Source organism: Crinia signifera, chromosome 4, assembly GCF_055691185.1.
Source record: "Crinia signifera chromosome 4, ASM5569118v1, whole genome shotgun sequence".
NCBI lineage: Eukaryota > Metazoa > Chordata > Amphibia > Anura > Myobatrachidae > Crinia > Crinia signifera.
Genome location: NC_139220.1, coordinates 118,861,348 through 118,874,129, shown reverse-complemented (window position 1 = coordinate 118,874,129; position 12,782 = coordinate 118,861,348). Strand labels below are relative to the sequence as shown.

Sequence of the window (12,782 nt, the reverse complement as noted above, 5' to 3'; positions counted from 1 at the left end):
TTTTTTATCTGGAAAGGATCGATGGAATCTCAATGATTTTTGTAAAGTTTTAAATCAAAATTCTTTTAATATACTTTTAATATATAATATTAGTAAAATGGACTTGGTGTTGCTGGATTTGTGTATTTAGGTTGAATCCGACCAGATCCAAACCAAAACCCATAGGAAGCCCACGGATTCAAATTCATACAAAAATATGAACAGTGAACACCATCAAAGATGGCTAACAAGTATACGTTGGGTCAATATAAACGTTTAAAAAGAAACTGCACAAATAAAGAAATCTTAGAGGAACTAAGGAGATAGATAGTAGATTCTAACAAAAGGGTTACCCACAGAAACTGTTGGAATACTTGAGAACCAAAATTAATACTATAGAAAGATCAGATCTCCTAAAAAGTAAAAACAAGGAAACAAAAGATAACATTGCAGTATGGGCCTTTTTCTTACAAAACAGCACCTACCATAGGGACATCGAAAAAATTGTTAAGAAAAATTGGAGGATCTTATTGGATGATCCAATTTTGGGGGAAAATATCCCTAAAAAAACATAAATTTATTTACAGGAAAGTGCCATCTTTGAAAAGCCTTTTGGTAAGAAGTGACCTTCCTGAGAAGAGTACAGGCAGCGAAAGAAATAAAGGTTTCCTAGGTGAGGCACATGCCTCATGTGTAAGAGCACAAGTGATATGCCATATGAAAGAAAAACAACTAGTTTTGAGATAAATGGAAAAAGTATAAAATAAATATCTTTATCACTTGCCATTCCAAGAATGTTATATATCTATTGGAATGTAAATGTGGCATGCTCTATATCCGTAAAACAACCAGAAACCTAAAAGTAAGGACTGACGAGCACATTTAAAATATTAGAAAATGATGTCTAACACACCCCCTATCAGAACATTTTGTTAAAAATACAATAAATGTGAAAAGGGCCTCAAAAGATTATATGGTATACAACAAATCAAAACTAATTGGAAAAATAGGTATCTAGAGACTCAGTTAGCAAGACTTTATTTATTTACTTATTTATTTATTTACAGTTTCTTATATAGCGCGGCATATTCCATTGCGCTTTACAATTGCAAACAACAGTGATTAAACAAACTGGGTAGATATAAACCGACATAGAGGTAGGAGGGCCCTGCTCGCAAGCTTACAATCTATAGGGATAATAGGAGGGATAGACAAAAATGAATCACCCTAGGGTGAAAAAGCAGTGGGTGCCACTAGGTGGTTTGTTTTAACCAGCAGCTCACACTAAGAGGGAGGTCACTCCTCCAAAAATAGCATGTAGGAAAAAGAGAATGGTGTGTGGAGCACTATACCCAAAATTAATTATTGATCTAAAATAGACTAATTATTTTGATCAATTGGGTATCACAAAGATAAAACTTAATTTATTGATTAATTAAATAGCAACAAATAACAAAAATATAATAGATACAAAATAATAATAGTAAATAAAAAGTAATGATTGAAAAATAAAAGATTTTTTTTTAAATAAAAATAAAGCTCAAGCCTAGGCAATGCAATAGGTATAAAATACAATGAGCAGCTTTGATGCATTTGGGTGAGCTTAGGGACAAAACAATTAAAAGATAGTGAATGGTATACTTTTACCAGTCCCGCTTGTTCCTATAATGATTCCATTAGAGGCTTAAAAGTCCCCAAAGGCTTCAGTCCAAAATTAGGTCCAATGAAATTGAAGGGTGCCTATAAATCTGGGTGAGGTAGCTTGTGTATTGTAATCCGCTTTGGAAATAAGGCTTGCCTCTTGGTTGTTCTGCCAGGAGTATACAGGTGGTGGTTACCCAATTGGTCATATCCAGATGTATCCCATGGATGGGGGGGGGAGGTTGAAGTGGAAGCTGGTCTTAATCGGATAGAATGCAGGTAGACCCAAAAGCTCAGTCAACAGGAGTGCTGCTAACGCGTTTCGTTGTCCCCTGACAACTTTTTTAAAGGTTTATGGGCACCCTTCAATTTCAAATCAAGTGCTTATATCTGTCACAATTTGTCCATTTTGAGGGGTTGGTGTACCTCAAATTGCACTGTGGGCTGAAAATCCCATAATTTATTGTGCAAAGTATAGAACAAACATATCTCCAAACATTTATTGTTCCAAATGCATAACATTTTGTCTGCAGCATTGTAACTGGAATTTGTTTATATAAGTAACACTTTACACTCTTTAAATATGCCCAAAGTTAGGGCATTTTATTAACCCTTGAAAGCATGGAGGGGTAATAAAATACCCCAAAGAAACTTGACATTCCTGCCTGCAAAAATAATTTTTTTGTTAAAGGGTTAAGAACAGCAAAAATTAAAAACTTAAGACACATTATACACTAATGTGCACCAATGATTCAAATAGATTTAGCACCATATCACTTTACGAACTAAAACTCAAAGAGTAAATTCAATGTACAGTAAGACAAGCAAGCAAATAATAATAAAGAAAAATATATAAAGAAACAAAAATAACTTTTCTTGTCAGATGGAATGGCATAACGGAAAACTATGAAAATGAATTTCCAACTGCATGATATAATCTACATTGTTTTCTTCAGAAAAATGCCTATATCTATTTCAAACAAGTAAGCCATTGTGTTCATTGTTCAGTTTAACCTTGTTTATCTAACAGATTCGGCATTTCCTTGGATTACGTTTAAGCAATCCTGTTCTAATTAAAAATACCTTTTAGATAATTCTTTGAAATTCATGTGCAAGTATCTGTTTGCTAATGATAACAATTCTAAGTATACATTTTAAACGGAAAGCTTGTGATATAATTTTCATAAAAAACACATAACTAAAATGAATATTATGTTTTCTGCATAGTGTGTAATATTATTTCCAAATCCTTCCAACTAATACAAGAGAAATGTATCTATATATTTACAGTTTATTATATAGCGCAGCAGATTCCATTGCGCTTTACAATTGTGGACAGTCATAGAACTAACTGGGTATCAACAGACAGACATGGAGGGGGTGCAGGATGGGTGTCCGACAGTCGGGATTCCAACAGTCATTACACCGATGTTGGAATTCCGACTGTTAAAACCCCGACACTCGGGGTCCCGACGGCCATCGACTATTCTCCCTCGCGGGGATCCACGACCCCCTTAGAGACTTAGTTTTGCTCCCCCCACTGTCTCAGTACGGGCAGTCGGGATCCCGATGTCGGGCTAATGACTGTCAGGATCCCTACTGTTAGGCTCCTATACCACACCCCATGGAGGTAGGAGGGCCCTGTTGCAAGCTTACAATCTATAGGGACATAAGGGGGAAACACAAGGACAGGCACCAGTAATAGCATAGCAGTCCCACCAAGTTGCAAGGCCAAAAGGGAAGCTATATAATATATAAGTGCCTCAGAGGGTTATATGCGAGTAGAAGTATTTTATATTGAATATAGTAAAATACAGGCACCCAATGGAGGGAGTGGCAGAGTGCATCAGCAGACGATGAAGGTCTTGCTAGGAAGATCAGCCTAGTAGCAGCATTCAAAATGGATTGTAGTGGCGAGAGTCTGTTTTTGGGAAGACCAGTAAGGAGACTATTGAAATAATAAATGCGGTATATAATGAGTGCATGGATTAGAGATTTAGCAGACAGGGTAGTATTTTGGATGTGTTGTTTAGATGCATATAAAAGATTGAATGTGGGGAATAAAGGACAATTAATAGTCGAGGATGACTCTAGGCAGTGAGATTGTGCGGTAGGGTACATTGTTGAGTTGTCAACAGTTATGGAGATATCAGGATGGTAACTGCTCTTGGCTGGTGAGAATAAAATATATTCCGTTTTGGAAATGTTGAGTTTGTGTTGGCGAGAAGACATCTAAGATGAGATGGCAGAGAGGCATTCAGAGACTCAGTCTAAAACCACTGGGGTCAACTCTGGGGTTGATAGAAAGATTTGAGTATCGTCTGCATACAAGTGATACTGAAATCTGAAAGAGCAGACTAGTTTGCCAAGAGATGAGGTATAGATTGAGAAAAGCAGAGGGCCTAAAAATGAGACTTGTGGAACGCCAACTTACAGAGGTATTCAAAAGGAGATGGATCAGAGAAGCGAACACTGAGTGATCAGATATCTAAGATGAGAACCAGGATAGGGCTGAGTATGAAATATTAGCTGGCAAAGATTGTCAAAAAGTGCTTCATAACAGTAATTGCAATCAAACATAATAAAAGGCTAAATTTTTATTGTCCAATCTGGTTGGTACGAACAAAAATCTGGTAATATATGAATGACCGTTTTTTGGCAGTTTTCCAGCATTTCAAAGCAAATAGTCAACTGTCATTTGCTCCTATAAGTTACCAGATTTTGTTCCAACCAGCCAGATCGGACAAGAAATCTTTCGGTAAACAGTATGGCCAGCTTGACACACTCATCTCCAGAGAGGAATTTAAGTTTTTATGTGACAGCAGCTATTACATGGCATCTGATAAATCTATTCAAATGTTACTCGATACGGCCATGCACAGCCGTCAGTGCTGACATTGCTGTTACGTTGTTCTGTCATTTTGATGGACTGGTAACAAGTTTACTTCTTCACAGGATGCAGTCAGAAGCTCAATATTCCGATTGTCAATGGTTAGTAAGTTAACATTGATAAAAGGTTGACAAGCAACATCTTCAAAATATTGTTATGTTTACAATCTGAAATGACAACATGCGAAATCCTGACATTTTCAGAATGTCAACATTATGGTTATGCTGCGGGACGGGGGAAATATGCATCATAGCTCCTCACATGATCACTGGTGTCAGGGCAAAGTAAAGTAGGACACCGCTAGACCACCAAGGATAGATTTTCATCACTTTATAATGCTTACATTTTGGCAGTGTTGACATGGTGAATACTGATATTTTGACCATGTCCACATCCTCATGTTGACATTTTGAGCATGTTTACATTAACATGTCGACATATTGAATATAGACTTGATGAATGTCGAGCTGGTATATGCCACCCCTCTGCAAATGGACATCACTGAGAAAACAGACACACACTCCAGTGAATACCAGTGTATTTGTATAAATTATACAGCATTTTACAATAGAAAATATTTTCCAGAATAAATAAAGCGTGTTATGTTTATAAAGCAATATATGCCCGACACTATCAGAGTAACACGGGACTATCAGCTTACTCATGCCAGGTATCTTCTGCTACGTAAAGTATTGATGCTAGCTATATAAGTACACATATGTATACTCTGCCAGGGCCTTATCGTCGTATGGGCTTAATGGGCACTTGCCCAGGGGCCCCAGGTGTATAAGGGCTATGCCTATGCTGATAGCTGAGGATCCCCTTTTCCAGGGATACCAGAATTTTGAAAATCGGCCCTGGGGAAATGGAGATATCCAACTTCAAAGCAGCAGTCCACATCCGACCTGTAAATTGTAATTTCCAGTCAGATTTCTCAGGTTCTGTCTGACTTAGAGTTTGATGAGAGCATAAAAGCTGGGACTCTCCCCTTTCTGTCGACACTAGCGGCTTGTCTCTATCAGGCCCAGAATCAGGGATATCAGCCTTCCAGCAGCCAGTCCCTGCTCCAGCTCCAAACGTCTGGTGTACAGTTTTATATTTTTGTCAATGGATTGCTCTGGCTCAGTCCTGATCTCTGACCCCCAAGTCCCCAGCACCTCCTGAAAGGTGGGACTCTAGGTTTTTATACTATTAAGGCTAAGAAATCAATTTCCAGATAATGGAGATATCTGCAGTCAAACAAGCTGCCCTTCCACCGGAAAATGACGAATATTAAGCCCACTCCATTATCCAACCCTTCACTGCGTATAAAACACCCCTTACCTCTCTGGAAGTCATTTACAAGGGACCCTTCATTCAACTCAGTGCCCCCTTCCACCCGTTAGCGTTCTCCCTCCCACCACCTGTGCAGTAAAGGAGTAATTAGCAGAAGTTACTGCTCCAGGTCCTACATGTTGAGTGAAGATAGAGCACCCCCTGCCAACAGTAACGTCACGCAGGGGGGGGGGGTTCTGAGTACCCAGAACCCCCCTAGCAGTCTAAGGGACTTAGCCTGAAAGCTGAGGGTCCCCTCTTTCCATGGGTACAAGAATTTAAAAAATCGGCCCATGGGAACCGGAGATATCTGACTTCAAAGCAGTGGTCCCCATCCAAGCCTGTTAATTACTTTTCTCAGTCAGATATTTCAGGTTCTGTCTGACTTAGAGTTTTTCTGAGAGTATATTCCAAAAGCTGGGACTCTCCCCCTTTGAGGGACACTAGTAGCTTTTCTCTACTATTCCTAGAACCCGAGATATTAGCCTTCCAGCAGCTGGTTACTGTTCCAGCTCCACACACCTGGTATGTAGTTTTATATACTCGTTGGCAGATTACTCTGCCTCCTAAACTCTTATCCCCTAGTCCCCAATACCATTTTGTAGGAGGGATACTCTTGTTTTCAATTCCACTAAAATTTAAGAAATCTATTTCCGGAAACTGGAGATATCTGCAGTCAAGCAAGCTGTCCTCCCACCAGAAAATTATGAATAATAAGCCCACTCCACTATACACCCCTCCTCTGCATATTAAACATCCTCTACCACCCTGGAAGTTATGTATCAGGGCCCCTTCATTCAGCCCAATGCCCCCTTCTCCCACCCCATCTCCCACCATCTGTGCAGTAAAGGGGTAATTAGTGGAAATTACTGATCCAGGCCCTACATGCTGAGCGGTTGATATAATACCCCCTACCACCCGCGGGACATCAAAGATTCCCCCACCCCTACCGGTGGAGGATCGGTAGGGGCCCCAATATATAATACACTAAACATCGGCACTCACCTTTCCTAGTTTTGGGGTGCCCTATGGCTTATGACCACATTGTTTAAACAGAAATTGTAGGGGCTCTGCACTCACTAAATTAACTGATATTAAAAATACTGTAGTGGAGATTTAGTTCATGAATTGATCAATGCATCTAAGCCTGCAGCCTATCAGTTAATTTAGTGAGTGCAGAGCCCCCACAATATATATATATATTATTTTTTTTGGTACTTGTGTAGTATCACGGCTCCCACGATGTGCATAGTACAGGGAAAAATCGCATCGCATCGCATGCCATCGCATGCGATGTGATGCGATCTGATGCGATGCCATTTTTCAAAAAAAACATGGACATGTGTTAAAATAATGTAAAATGCACCCCAAATGTCATTTTTCACACTGTACCACCCCCACTATCAACGCCAACCCAAAGCGTGGCGAGCGCAGCGAGCCCGCGAGGGGCGGCGGTATGCGTCCTACGACCTTTTTATACCCCCACTATCCACGTCGGCGTGGAGTTGAGAATAGAAAGTGTGGCAAGCGCAGCGAGCCACCGAGCCCGAAGCGTGGCGAGCGGACACGGATACCTGTGAAGCCCGCGAGGGGACCCGGATACCTGTGAAGGTATCCGGGTCCCCTCGCGAGGCTCGCTGCGCTCGGATTTGGATGCATTTGTGATCAAAAAAGCATGCCATCGCATCGCATGGCATGCGATGCAACGGCAATGGATTTTTTATCACAAATGCATAAAAAACCCGGTAAAATCGCATTGCGATGGCATGCGATGGGAGCCGTGAAGGTATACAAGTACCTTTTTTTTTTTTTGTATTATTATTATTAATATTATTTATATACATTTGGTTTATCTTTAATACTTTAACTGACCCGACATATACTGGGTCACCTAAGTGTCCATCTCCGTACTTTGCTCCGCCCCTCTGGAAACCCCCTTCTAAAAATCCTGCGTTTGCCCCTGTGCCACCCATGGGACATCAAAGCTGCTGCTGATAGCACCCCCACCCCTAGGAGGGGAGAATGGGAAAGGGCCCCAGTGCATTGCTTTGCCTAGGGGCCTACACTGCTGCTAAGACGGCCCACTACTCTGATGTACACAATGCATGAGTAATTATGGCACCAGCCCTTTTCCTTGATGTCTGCCTTCTATTGGTCACCTGCTTTGATTTATGCTGTTACTTTGAATAGATTACAAGTTAATATTAATAATTATTCTTATGACAGGACAAAGAGAATTATGGCAGCAGAACCTGAGCCCTGCAGCAAGCAGTCACGCACTTTCTATTTTCTTTAATCAGCGATACAGCTGTTTTCTGGCAGTATCTTGTACTCCCATCAACAATGTTTTCTAGTTCAGTGAAGCAAATCCCAGGCTAAAGTAGGAAAGCAGCTTGGTAATAATGATAAATGATGAAGCATGTTTGCTCAGTGCCAAATTGTGACTGGCAAAGGTTACTGAGACTGGCATGCGTAACGTGGTTGTTACATGAATAGATTGGGGAACAATTCTTCTATTTTACAAGACACTGCTCAAGGATATCAAGTACAAGGTACACTCTTGCTGATGGAAAGATTAACATTGTATGTGGTATAGCGCCTGCTGGAACTAAAACAAATAACAAGCGTAGAATATTTGAAATACTTATCTATAACTTTTAAAGATCTCTAATTAGCTTTGATGACAAGCTTGTCCCTGTTTCAGAATAACATAGTCATCAGAGCACTGTACATTAGATTGACTGAACTAGAAAAACAGTGGAGATCTGGAGAACCCAACTTGAAATGACTAAAGTTGTAATGAGCTGAAATGGCTCCTGCTGCCACGTAGAAGATGACTGGAGATAAGATTGCTGTAATTACATTAAACCCATGCATGCATTGGCAAATGTTGGAGAAGTTCCAGTAGCTTGGACTCCTCAGTGTCCTGCTAACAACAGTACTATGTACAGTAATATGATATGACTAGAGCTACAGCCACTGCAAGCAGTATAAGGGATGAAACAGAGCTGCTGCTCATACCGAGTGGAAATAACAATCCCTAATAAGTTTGGTGTGTGTGTGTATGTGTTGGTTTATCCCATTGTGGATCTGATAGGAAAATTTCATAATTTAAGTTCAAAAACTCCAGTGCCTGTTGGGAGTTCCAAAATGTCTCTCTTACTAATTCACACACCTAATGGAAATTATTTTTTTCATGTCCAGAACAGACTGTAAAACATTCTTTCCTTCTGCCGACTGTTCCTCCTAAGATTCTGTTGGGAGCCAGCTGCCGTGCACGGCGGACGGGTCCCAGAGTGTGCGCCCCGGCTGTTGCTAGACAGCCGGGACATCAGCATACTTCCGGGCCTGAACTTCCGGCTGCTATTGTTAGGCAGCCGGGACGCGTCTCCTCTCCGTACTCCCCGTTGCTGCAGTGGTTGCCTAGGCGACTGGGACGCCAGGCAGCTGCGGTCGGGTGGGAGAGTTTAACTGCAGCTGATCCCTAATTAATTTTATGGACAGGTCCCGCAGACTGGGATTGGACCATGCCCCCTTTATAGCTTTCACATTGGGGCAGGCAGACGCTGGATATAAAGTCTGTCTGAGGATCTGTCCTGACTTCTCTGCCAAGTATCTGGTCCCACTGTGGATCCCTGTTAGTGGTTAACCTTCACAGGCATTTTTGATGGTTAACCTGTTACTCGCTGTGTTTCCCAGTCTGTCCACGCTGATAGTATCTTTCATGTATGTTTGTATTAAGTATCCCTGTTAAGACCTCTTGCTGAAGCTCTACCCACGGGATATACCTGCATGGGATACCCGAGGGGTAGCTCCAGTACTGATACTGGGCCTTCAGTCCCTCTGTATATAACGTGTCACTCCTCTTGTGTACCGTTTTGTCCCCTGTTGTTATCCTGCAGTTTCTTTCCCCCAGGTTGTCCTGCTCCCTCCGTGCACCTTATTAGCACCGCTCATTCGTGTATACCCTGTTGTGGTCTGTCTATCTTCTATCACGTTCACTTACTGTCACTGGTGTGCGTCTGCTGGGGTCCTGGTCGGGTAGGCAGTGGTGGCGTTGTGCAGCTGTGAGCATCAAGTATGGATCCTAACAGAGGTGTGGCAGTCTGGCTGTCAGGAGGCCGTCACTGGAGTACGGTGCCACCATCTTGCTTGAGGGCAAAAACAGTATTGGCCAGGTCAGGGCTTCTCCTCTCATTCTGTCCAGTTGGCCTATGGCAGTCCTTCCCTTGATATAAAGGGGAGCTACCTAGGTCCATCTGTGTCAGTACAACTTGTTTCCTTAGCCTGCAAGCAAGGGGAAGTTCCTGGCCATCCTAGTGCCTATGCACTGCCCTCTCCAGCTGGTTGTCCCTGCTAGCCTCTGATTCCATTGCTGCAGTCTCAGCTGAGCCACACACCTGAGTTGCCTTCCTTCCTGGAAATCCCTTGGCTTATCTTCATACCCTTCTGGTCTCTGATTCCATTGCTGCAGTCTCCAATCATCCAATCCTCAATAATCCAATCATCAAATCCTCAATCATCCAATCCTCAATCATCCAATCTCCAAATCTTCAACCATCCAATCTTCCAATCTTCAATCATCCAATTATCACTTTGTTCAGTCATCAATCATCCAAGCATCCAATCTTCCAAGGATCCAATCTTTAGGTATTCTACGTAATTTGGACAAAAAGAATATGGTCGTAATAACAACCTATAAGGCGCTTGTGCTGTGATGTATTGTGGAGCATCTGCTAGGGAAGGGGGTGAGAAACCCTTCAGCAAGAAAAAGGTACAGAAAAAATAGTAGCGCTAAGCAAGATAAAATTTAATTGGAATTTAATATATCATAAAAAATGGTAGTAAAGCACAATAAAATAAACAATAAAGCACTGGCACCTGGTAGGCTACCTATTACATGGGTCCATTCCTAATAACACCACCAATAATTTTTGGAAATTTCCGGATACAGTTCAAAGTCTGTTAGAGCTCAAAGCTGTATAGTTACTGCAGGGAAATGTCCAGTTGAAGATTTTTAATCCTTTTTAAGGAAAGCAATGACTGCAGATGTCTTCAGATGGCAAATGATGGAGTTCTCAGGATGTTTGCGGGTACTTTTTGCAGATAATGAGCTCCGGTGACGGCTGGTCTGAAAACCAAGTGGTAGTGGGGGTAGCAAGAAGGGCGCCAAGGTGCCTTACGACTGACGCATTTCACTGTAGCAAGGTACAGCTTGTTTATTTTATTGTGCTTTACTACCATTTTTTATGATATATTAAATTCCAATTAAATGTTATCTTGTTTAGCGCTACTATTTTTTCTGTACATTCTACGTAATTTAACTTAAGTGTCTGAATCATTGCTTATACAAAGGACTGCAATCCTGATTATCTTCTTTTACAAAGACTGCCATCTTGTTTACTTCTTTCAATGCAAAAGACTGTTATTGTGTTTATTGCCATATACCAGAGACTCTTTGCTAATTATTATTATTCATCTATTCAAGAAGTATTAATGCCAGTTATATTATTCTTTGTATGAGTTCATTTATTAAACCTGCTTTTAACCCATCCTCTGCTGGTCCCACCTCGCTTCCTGAGAACCGCACGACACCATCAGAACTCACATCGTTACACTTACTCCCTGTACCTAGTCCACTGTGTTCCTAGGGATAGTTAGCTTCCCTACACCTTGCCTCTCACTGGTAGCTCGCCTGCATCATGGAGGGTTAAGCTCACACTGCCCCCTGTCGACGTAAGTCCTGGTGGCATATTAGTACCTGTAGAAGCTTCCAGGCTTGCGGGAAATGGGCTGTTATAGGCAAGAAGGCTCGCTGGTGTGCTCTGTGGGCTTAGGCCAAAATGTACGCGGGTGACTACCCAGAAAACATCAGAAGATTCCGGGTCAGCACTCCACCATGTTCCAAGCATTCCTCAGCCTCTGTGTGGTCTCCTCCCAGAAGTCCGTTTGGATTTGAGCACTGGCCAAGGTGAGCATAACAGATTCTCCGTAGAGATTCAGGATTCCCTGAAATTTCAGCTCATATAGAAGCTCAAAGCGTGAAAACCCCATGGAAGCTTCTAGTACAGGGGTCCTCAAACTACGGCCCATGGGCCAGATGCGGCCCACTGAGGATGTTTATGCGGCCCGCCAGGTTATGGCAAAATCAGACCGGAAGTGACGTTCAACCTAAACTCTCGTTAGCAACGCACACTTCCGGTAATGGGCTGAGGCGGCGGAGACAGAGTGTGAGGCGATACCGAGGTGATGTGAGTTCCCAGGCCAGGGTGTGTGGTGTGGAGAAGGGAGAGAGAAGCAGAAGATGGAGAACTGACGGCCCGCGGCCTTGTACAGTAACACCAGCCACCACAACAGACAGGTGCGGGGGATGAACAGTGCTGCGCATGTCCCGGACGCTGCAGGGGGAATAGATGGGCTGTGTCTGGTGCGCGGGTATAATAACAGTTAGTACTACAAGTCCCAGCTTGACTCTATCATTGTCATTATGCTGTAATGACAATGTAACGGCTTCCTCTCTAGCGCATGTTGCGGTTTTGTTTCTTCACTTTAAAATAAGATATACAGTATGCAGCGTGCATAGGAATTTGTTCATAGTTTTTGTTTTTACTATAGTCCGGCCCTCCAACAGTCTGAGGGACAGTGAACTGGCCCCCTATTTAAAAAGTTTGAGGACCCCTGTTCTAGTACCTCTAAACAACAATCAGCAAGTAGGGAAGAAGTTTGTCCCAATGACTCTATTGGGTTTATTTACTAAGACGGGAGTTCTATTGAAGATGGGATGTTGCCCATAGCAACCAATCAGATTCTATTAAATAAATAAGAAGCGGATTCTAATTGGTTGCTATGGGCAACATCCCATCTTCAATAGAACTCCCATCTTAGTAAATAAACTCCTACGTGTCCATTTAGCATCTCAACATCAATTTTAATGTGCGATTAAATAACTCCAGCAATG

At 42.0% G+C, this 12,782-nt stretch overlaps 1 protein-coding gene across 1 annotated transcript in view; it reads right to left on the bottom strand.

Annotated features, from left to right (window-relative positions):
• Positions 1-12,782, bottom strand: part of OTOGL (otogelin like) — a 205,333-nt gene that overhangs the window by 101,669 nt on the left and 90,882 nt on the right.